Below are 3,066 nucleotides of genomic sequence, written 5' to 3' on the forward strand. Positions count from 1 at the left end.
CTGTGTTTCTCAGTGAATGGGCTACATGCTTGTTTTGTGTGCCCAGAGACGTTGGGTTCCTGTCTTCATGCAGAGGAAGGACTAAGTGCCAAAGACCAAAAACAGCTGAATGTATTCTCGCTGATAAGCAGACCGTCAGAGCTGTCAGGATGTTTTGCTACAACAGTTTACAACAGCCTGTGCCAACGGTTGATTCGTTTGATATCAACTGTATTATTTGATCCCAGAATATTCAACAACATCGGTCGACACAGCCTTTACAGAAACTCCAGCAGGTTTCTAAAATTAGAGTACGCACTTTGTTTCAACACCGATGTTCTACTTACTGGACCTCCTCAACAGCTCAGATTTCTGGACGTCCCGGTGAACAGCTCTATCGCATCAAATCCCTGTCCCGACATGTTAAAATTTGTTTTGAGGTGACAAAAGGTTTAAAGGTTGGACGTATTTGGCAAAGTACCATACAGAATAGTTTGTAATGTTGGACATTCTGTTTGGACTTGCTTTTAAAGAAAAAGTTTTGGTACATATCTGAGAGAAAAAAAAAAAAAAAAAAAAAAAAAGAGAAAAAGGTAGCATCATAGAACCAGTATGCACTTCATCAACCACCAAACAATGACATTTTTTTTTCCTTTTTCAGCTTCCGCCAATTTGTCCTCTGCTCTGCCTTTGTCCTCTTCATCTTCCTCACCATCAGAGTCGTTCTACACACCACCATCATGTTCTGTCTGGCAGCACTATTACCAACCACTACCTTGCGGTCATTGAGTTCCTTCAGCTCCCATCGTCTACACCAGATGATAGTATCTACCCATCCAGAAAGCTTTCTAAATGCAAATGTCTAGAGTGGTATGGAGTTCCAAGCTTTATATTATTGCCCAATAAAGGCCTGTTATGGCTTAGATAACATGCAAATTGACCTGAAACAGGTCAAACCCTTAGTAATCGGGAGTCGTTAGGGTCATTGCTGGCCTGCAAATTAAGCAGGTTTCTCACATATTTCTGATTCTCTTTGTTCTCAGTGTGGTTAAAATTTGGTTTCATGACTGACCTTTGGATAAAGTTTAAACTGAAGGATGGCAAAACTATTAGTAATCAACTGCCATGCAAACCTAGTTTAAAACACTAGTTTTGAATAGTTTGGTTTGTAAATTAAGTTTCAAATCAAATGTTGGCTGTTTAATAGAATGTTGATAAAGAGGTGTTTACCTGTTTTACCTGTATCACTGAGGTAGTTATAATGCAGATTAAGAATGCATTTTGAAACATGATATTTAAAAAAATAGTCATATTAAATATATTATATTTGGCAGGCAGGAAGAATATTTGAAATTATGACAGAGAAGCCAAAGAGTTGGCTAACTTGAGGCAGAGGAGGAAGGCGGACATAGCGTGTGTTCAGGAGGAAGTTTTCAAGTTCAAGTGGAAAAGTAACAAGGCCAGAAGCTTAACAGTAGGGTTCAAGCATTTCTATCATGGTGTGGATAGGAAGAGAAATGTTGTAGGAGTTATCTTGAAGCAGAACATACAGAACATCCCCAGCAATGAGAGAGTGGTGATTCGTGGACATTCCAAAAAAGTTAAAAAACAAAACAACTGGACTTTTTTACGAAGTTTGTATGAGTAATTTTTAAAATATGTTTCAAAATGCGTTCTTAATCTGCATTATAACTACCTCAGTGATACAGGTAAAACAGGTAAACACTTCTGTATCAACATTCTGTTAAACAGCCAACATTTGATTTGAAACTTAATTTACAAACCAAACTATTCAAAACTAGTGTTTTAAACCATGTTTGCATGGCAGTTGATTACTAATAGTTTTGCCGTCCTTCAGTTTAAACTTTATTCAAAGGTCAGTCATGAAACCAAATTTTAACCACACTGAGAACAAAGAGAATCAGAAACACGTTAGAAACTAATCCAGGCTTGATTGTTCGAATCAGCCTTTTGCTGATTCGAGCTAAAGGTAGATTTGCAAATACTTTCACAGGCTTGCAGAAAGCAATGAACATAATGTTCCTAAATGGAAGTGCTTGACTCGGCTAAATGGTCTTGAACCGAACTCTGCCCTGACTGCAGACTAACTGGAACAATAAGAGGCACGCACATCCATGCACAACTGTGCATGGGAAAACTTTAGTACTCAGATTAACACCTGTCAGAAAGATATTTTCATAATGTAATCTATGTATTTGTCTTTTGTCATCAGATTGTGTCTCCAACCTTTGAGAACTGGTGTTATGGGGTTTGGTAATGACACCCTGGCACAAGCAGTAAGTGCAGACGACAGATAAAGACTGACGTCAGTAAAGTCTAGCACAACCTTTTACTAATTTCTGCATTAATTGAAATGTAACTGCCACAACAATACATACTTTGTGATATGCCAACTGGTCTATTTGATTTTATTTTCTATTGTATTGTATTTTATTTAAATTTTGCAACCTTATAGTCCCTTGGGGAGTGAACAATGTTTAAACTTTAAAGGTGACATGGCATGCTTTTCAGTTCTTCCTTTTCCCATTGAAATCATTTAGTTGCGATCTATATAAAGCAGCGCTTTGGTATGGATTCCTCAATAATTTACCCCAACATGGTTTTGGTGCTGTCTCTTTAAATCTAAAGGAGGCACGTCACATGCTGACCCCTCCAGGTCGCAGAGCGTTCTGCTCCACCCTGTTCAGCAATTTTTATAGCATGCTGGGAGCAACTACACATTTTTGATTCTGACACTTGTAGTTTCGGCCTCCTTCAGCTTGGAAAACAAAATCGCTCTGATAAATAAAAATGGCGGATTCGTGAAATTGGTTTGCTATAAGTCCATCGCCTTGTTTAGCAGCTCCGCAGCAAATACTGTGACGTAATTGTTCAAATACCTTATTGAAAACAGAGAAAGTTGAAGGGCTTGAAATATTTAACACAAATAGAAATATAAAATATCCATGCATTTAAGGGCTAAATATATTGTTGTTGGTTCCTCAACATATTTGTCGGCATTAGTTTTGTAACTAATCTGTAAATGTTCCGTTTCAATAAAGCACTACAAAAAGCATTATGGAGANG

The sequence above is a fragment of the Fundulus heteroclitus genome, chromosome 22, assembly GCF_011125445.2.
Source record: "Fundulus heteroclitus isolate FHET01 chromosome 22, MU-UCD_Fhet_4.1, whole genome shotgun sequence".
In the NCBI taxonomy this organism is placed as follows: Eukaryota; Metazoa; Chordata; class Actinopteri; order Cyprinodontiformes; family Fundulidae; genus Fundulus; species Fundulus heteroclitus.